We start from the raw sequence: 6,000 nt of genomic DNA, 5'->3' as shown, positions 1-6,000 counted from the left end.
GTCACTTGACACCGTGCCACCCGAGCTTTAGAGGAAGACTTCCCTTGGGTCATAGCTGTAGCCAAAGGCACACCGTGGATGAGAGAGGAATTCTGAACTTCTAAAGGCAAGAAAATGAAATGTCCATATTTCAGCAATTAAAAGGAAGGTTCCCTCTTGCTGCAAGAACCTCTTTTAAACGGCCCCTAGGTGGCGACATTGGTTAGCCTGTGGGGCCAGATTTCCTGGGAGGGGTCCCTCACCCTGAGTCTCAGTCCTTCAATGGGCAGGAAAGGAGGCCAAAGAGAACACGATTTTTCCAAGTGATAGGATTGCATCTTGCAAAGACACTAGGTTCCCCCAGATACCTCATTTCTCTGCTAACTGGACCAGGGGTCCGAGGGTGGCTGCAGAACACTTTGGGAGAGGTGAACTGGTCTAAGCTTTTTTTTTTCTTTTAAAGATTGTTAGCTTTTTTTTTTCTTAAGATTTATTTATTTATTCAGAGAGAGGCAGAGAGGCAGAGGGAGAAGCAGGCTCCATGCAGAAAGCCTGACGTGGGACTCGATCCTCGGTCTCCAGGATCACACCCCGGGCTGCAGGGGGCGCTAAACCGCTGCGCCACAGGGCTGCCCTGGTCTAAGCTTTTTAATAAAGAACTCTCTGGATTGTGCCTAGAGATTGGAAACAATGAAGGAGGCAAGCCAGGGGAGGGTGAATCAAACCCAGATAAGGAAAGGAAACCAAAGTAGGTCTGTCCAGTATACCCACAGCGGGTATGGGCCTTTGGCAGAGAGAAAAGCGAGCAAAATTATGACTTTGACTTGTTATATGGGAGAGGCAGCAGGTCCGAATACTCCCACGTTTTCATCAGATGTGATAGCATCCACACCAAGTTCCCTGAGTCACAGGAGCGGCTTTCTGGGGCAGACCCACCATGTGGCCTAGCATTCTCTGGGCCCCTCCCATCGCAGCCTGGGCCCTTGCCTGCCCGGTGCCAGCCTGTCACCCTTAGAAGGGTCAGATGCTCAAAGGCTCCCAGTGATCCGGCAACGCTTTGTCCTTGCAGATTTCCTCATAGATTCCAACTGTTGCATCTCTTAATTACTAAAAATATACACTGCCCCTTCCCTGCCTTTTTTAAACGTTACCAGCCCATTAAGCACTCTCCCTTATGTTGTCTCATTTTGCCCCCACAAAAATTGGTAGGGTGATTTTGGCAACATGGTGGTGTCCCTTTGTAGACAGGGCACTGAGTCCCAGAGAAGGTTCTGTGCTCCTTTTCTGAGGTCAGAGTGGGTTCATGGCAGAGCGAGAAATAAACTCAAGGCTCTTGACTCCTAGTCCAGAGCTTCACTGCACCACACTGGTATGTTCTGTTGTCTCGGGATTGTAATAATTGGTAGGTGGCATATTCTTAGATTTATAGGTTTAAGTTAAGAGAAACGTATTACCGTAAAAGAACTGTATGTTTTTAGTCTATTGTAATTGTTGAGAACTGACACATCTTTAATGCAGAACAAACTCTGAAACCACAAGCAGTGGGGATGAGCAGGGAGGAGAGAATTAAACCCAGCCTGGGTGGATTAGCCTCTCCTCCTGTCATCCTGGTTCCCTAACACACTCATCCCTCCCCCAGATTCAAACTACCCCATGGGCTGAGCTGTGAAGCCCAGATCATGCAGAGTTGTGCCCTTCCCCCCCCCACCTCCCACCCCCCCCCACCCTCCCACCCCCCGCCCCAGAGCCAGGCTGGCAGAGGATTCTGTTCCCCACTGCTACACAGGAGAAATGAGGTCACACAGGACATCCTTAACACCCAAGACACCTCTGTCCTTTTGAAAAGAAGTGGCTCTGTGCTTTCCACCAAAGCTCTGGACGGGAAGGACTCGCCCGCCAATTCCTGAAGGCCTTGATAAGGTGGCCTTGACAGCGGTGCAATTGGAACCGATCTGCTCTGGGACCTGCGACCGTCTTTACCATGAAATCAGTTGAATGCTATTACGTCAGCCTGATGACTGAGGGCAAAAGAATCCAAACTGTCCACCAAGAAGCTTCGCTAATCTGCCCTCTCCCCTCAAGAGGCACCTAGGTAAAGAAAGTGTTCCCTTTACACACGGTCTGCATCACCACGCATGTGTGGTGGCTGCGGGGGTGGGTGGGTGGCTATCCACAGAGTTGGGGGTCCCTGATCTTCAGCTCCTCCCCTAACATCCCTTCAGGTGTCCAAGGGACCCCAGAACGAACACTCTTTTCCCTGAAAGTCCAGCACAGATAAGCTGAAATGGAATATGCTAGGGACAAAGGGGAAGGGTCTTTTGGCACCTTTCTTGTATTTAAAAGCAGTTTTCTGAGCTCACAAAGGAGCAGAAGCCACCTCTTGAGGGCCTGAGGGCCTTCTCCAAGCTGGGCTGGGGTGGGGGGTGCTCCCCGGGCTCCCTGCCAGCGCCTGCCTCACCCATGCCCCAGCCCAGTTCCCCTGCGCTCCAGCTCCAGAGCAAAGCCTGACCCAGCTGCCAATCTCCAAAATAAAATCAATGTGTGACCTTACCCACCAGCTGTCCCAAAGAAACTAGCACAAACTAGGGCCAACTTTGAAGCCAAGAAGGGAAGATGAGAAGTTGGGAGAGGGGGGGATAACTTGGCTGGACTTGAAAGGTGTCTTGTCTGTCTGTTCCCCATTAGGCGCAATTCTCTTGCAATCTGCAGCCTCGACATAATTCTCTTGACCAGAAACTCTCCAGAGAGATAGTGTCAGAAGGAAAAACAAACAGAAAAGCATCTCTGACAGCAAAATCACTTAAAAACCAGGGAGGGCAGGGAAAGGCACTCCACTGTGGGGCCAAGTGGGGAGACGCACTTACCCCGGGGCGACAAGGACAGTGCCAGGAAGCCAAGCTCCCCAGTCCTCTGTACCACAAGCCCCCCTAGCAGCAGAGATGTGATTTGTCTGGTTTTCTCACCTGTGCACTCAACACCCGAAACCCACAGTGCCCGGCTTTTTACAAAGGCCTTGGGGTTGCACCCCAAGGGACTCAGAAGGACTGTTTTAGGGGAAAACAGTGGTCCCGTGTCCTGCCTCACTGTCCCATTGCTGACTGCTCCCCAGCAGCTGCTGAAGGCTGAAGACCCAGCTCTCCCTGCAGCTGGCAGCCCGGTCCCCAGGCGGCAAAGACCCTTCTCCTCAAGACCCTTTGACCTGCCTTTGAGCTGAGCTGCCTGGCGTTGGGGAAGGCCGGCCCCACCCTGGTCTTCGGGAACCCAGAGGGTGAGGACTAGGGGGTGGGGGGTGGGTGCAGAGCCAGAGAGGACCCAGTTCTGGGCTCAAGTTTCTGGGGCAGGCGTCCCGTTAAGAGGAGAAACTTTTTTTTTTTTTTTAAAGAAAGAAAAACTAATCAGAAGAAAGAAGCAAGAGCTTTCCCCTGCCTTTCCGACTTGTTTATTACTAGGATATCTGATTTCAGCAGAGGAAGCCGGCACTGAAGCAAGGTTTTTATTGGCCGTGAGCAAGAGGAATTTCAGGGTTTGCCTCTGATTTGGCTTCCCCAAAACATGCGGCACCGGCACCGAAGAGAGCTCACCGCTTTCAGGGAGTAGCTCGGCTTGGGGGTGGGGGTGGCCAGAACTCCCGCTCTCTGCAGCTTCCACCAAAATTCCCCTTCGAGGAGCCAGGGCCCAGCCTGGAAGGTGGCCTCATAAACATTTCAGAGAGGAGAACAAAATAGGGAACAAGAGTTAGGAAGCTCTGAAATTGGCTGGGGGTGGGGGGGGCGTGAGCTGTGCTCACCGCACCCCTCCCTTCCGAGTGGGGACCTGGAGGAGAGTAGGCCGGGTTTGGATGAAAGCACAGTGTCTCTAGCTGACAGAGCCAGGCAGGCTGCAGTCGCAGGGCCAGGCCTGATGGTTTCAATGTGTGGGGAAGATAAAGCCAGGATGTGCAGAGGCAGCCTCTGCCAACAGCTCTCCTCAGCTGGGTCGGCCGGCCTCTGGGGAGGGGATTACCAGCTGGGCCTCAGGCTGGAGGAGCTGCTGCTGATCCCCAGGGCTCCCCACGGACACCTCCACGCAGGGACAGCCCAGCCTTCCTGCCTCCTGCTGGCAACTCCTCTGTGGACAGAGGGCGAGGGTGTCCCTCCATCTGGGGCCTCTGGGGGTGGGGGGAGCCCAGCCATCTCCCTCTCTCCCTCCCCCTCCCCCCATATCCTATGTCTACCTACCTTGCCCTCTAATCCCTCTCATCACCTTCCCCTCACCAAACACCAGGGACAGGATGGACCTCAAAGCCAAGATCTCTAGGAGTCCCTGCCTTGCTGTCCTACTTGCCCCATCAGGAGCAGGATCCTTGTGCCGAGGGTGCAGAGACTTTGGGGGCCCACTCGGAGTGGAGAGGGCAGCCCCTCTGCCCAGGGATGGCTCTCTTCCAGATCCAGGTCTGGGAGCCCCCCCACCGCCCCACTCCTCTTCTGGGCATGGGTCTGTGCAACGGGTCCAGGGCCCTGTTCCAGGGCCAGTGTGCACCCCATGGTGTCGGCTGTCCCCAGCGGGCTCTGCTCACCTATGAGGGCCGGGCCTCACTCTGGAGCCTCACTGTGCCCTGGGAGCTCTGAACTGAGGCCCAGACTGGGGGGTGGGGGGATAGAGGAACAGGGCTCTCACTGTGTCCACTTCGAGGAGCCCAGGCATCAAAAGGACTTTATGCCGTCAGCTTAGGAACATGCTCCCAGGGAGAGGAGCTGCAGGAGTAAAAGTGGATGGTCCACATTGGGGTGGGGAGCTGCTACAGTGGACACACACACACACACACACACACACACACACACACGGCCAGGAGGCTTGCTCCAAGCCTCTGGTACCAGTCTGCCCCCGTTTGACTCCCCACTTCTGTTCCTCACCAGTCAGATCACCTTGGGCCAAGACTTAAGCATCTCGGTGCCTCAGTTTCCTCATCTGTAAGTAGGGGGCATATTAAGAGCGTTGGCCTCCTGGTGTTGCCGCCAAGTTGAAACATGATAAAGCGGGGTGCCCCCAGCTGGCTTAGTCGAAGAGAGCCCAGGACTCGGTCTCAGGGTCACGAGTCCCAGCCCGACGCATGTAGAAATTACTTAAAAATCGAGGACACAGATCCTCTTGTAATGTGACAAAGCAGGTAGAGCTCCATGCACACAGAACCTGGCACATCCTGAAAGCTCAGAAAACTCTAGAGCCCCAGTGCTGGACCCAGCCTGGTTGGGCTTTGCATTCTGCTCAGATCTCCATGGAGAAACGGGGTGGAGCTCTGATGGACCCAGCAGATAAGGACTGTCGGGAAAACTTGCCTTCCTTCTTAAATGAAACATGATCCTCTAAGGCCTAGGAGGAAGGGTGACCGTCCAGGAGGCAGCAAATCTCTGAGTGCCCACGACGACGAGCTCTCTTTCCAGGCATCTCAGCAAGCGCACGGCGAGGTGGAAAGGCCCAGCTTCCCCTTCACACGCTGCCCGGATCTGGACGCCCAGGCCTTCCCTGCCTGTCCCCGCAGCTTTAAACTAAAGATCTCGCTAGGGACTGGGGCATAAAAACAGCCAAATCAGCCCAGAGTGAAACCAAAACTAGCCACTCTGGCTCTCATACCCTGTGTCCTGAGAGGCTGATGACACACCCAAACCCCTGAGTGCTGTCCCCACGAGGGAGGTCCAGGGAGGGGGCTCCTCTTCCTACATTTCTCCCAACCTCCCTCTCCACGACCACGGGCCTGCCGGGTCCAAAGGCGGCCAGCCAGGGCTTAGGTAATAGAGCCCAACGTCCTGTCCTGCACCAAGTCTGACCTTGACCTTCCAGGGAGGTTGGGAAGGGGGAGGTTGGTTAGGGTACATAAAGCAGACAGGGGATGAGAGGAGAAAGAAAAGAGAGAGAAAGGGAAAGAAGTAGAGAAGTAAAAAGGAGATAAGAGAGACAAAGGCCAAAGGGCCAGCCCAGAAACCCCCCACGGCCAGCTAGGCATCCAGAGGACAGCTGCTTCAGGGAATTGGGGTTCACACAAAT

This window comes from Canis lupus, chromosome 16, assembly GCF_003254725.2.
Source record: "Canis lupus dingo isolate Sandy chromosome 16, ASM325472v2, whole genome shotgun sequence".
Classification (NCBI taxonomy): domain Eukaryota; kingdom Metazoa; phylum Chordata; class Mammalia; order Carnivora; family Canidae; genus Canis; species Canis lupus.
This window is presented reverse-complemented; position numbering follows the sequence as displayed.